This window comes from Tupaia chinensis, unplaced genomic scaffold, assembly GCF_000334495.1.
Source record: "Tupaia chinensis unplaced genomic scaffold, TupChi_1.0 Scaffold144152_1, whole genome shotgun sequence".
Lineage (NCBI taxonomy): Eukaryota > Metazoa > Chordata > Mammalia > Scandentia > Tupaiidae > Tupaia > Tupaia belangeri.
In genome coordinates this window covers 23,049-23,531 of record NW_006204008.1, presented here as the reverse complement: position 1 = coordinate 23,531, position 483 = coordinate 23,049, and positions in this window count along the sequence as shown.

Sequence of the window (483 nt, the reverse complement as noted above, 5' to 3'; positions counted from 1 at the left end):
TGGGAGGCTCACCTCCGACCCCAGTGGGAGTGAGTGTGACTTGAACTTCTTTGTCTATGACCTGTTTATCTCCACTACATGGAGGCTAATATTTCCCGGACTTTCTGCCTTCCTCTGAGTCCTAAGTACAGATCCTGTGCCTTCACCACATCCCAAATGGCAGGCACTGGCATTTTCTTCATTTCAAAAATAGGGAACCAGCAGTTAGCGTAATGGCTATGTCGCTGGACTCCCACGTAGTCATCCGCGGTTCGTGTCCCGGACCCGGTGGCTTAAAACTCACGCTGGGCGCGTGTGCGTGCGTACCCAAGATCCCGAGAGGAGAATGGAGGAGAAGGGATTGCAGCGTGACCATCACCCCTGGGGGGTGATTTCTCGCTTTCTGTCTCTATGTCTCTCTCTGTCTGTCTGGCGAACGCATGCGCCCTACAGTGAAAATCTCTCTCAAAAAAAAAAAAATACAGTAAAAGTCCCACTTTGCTG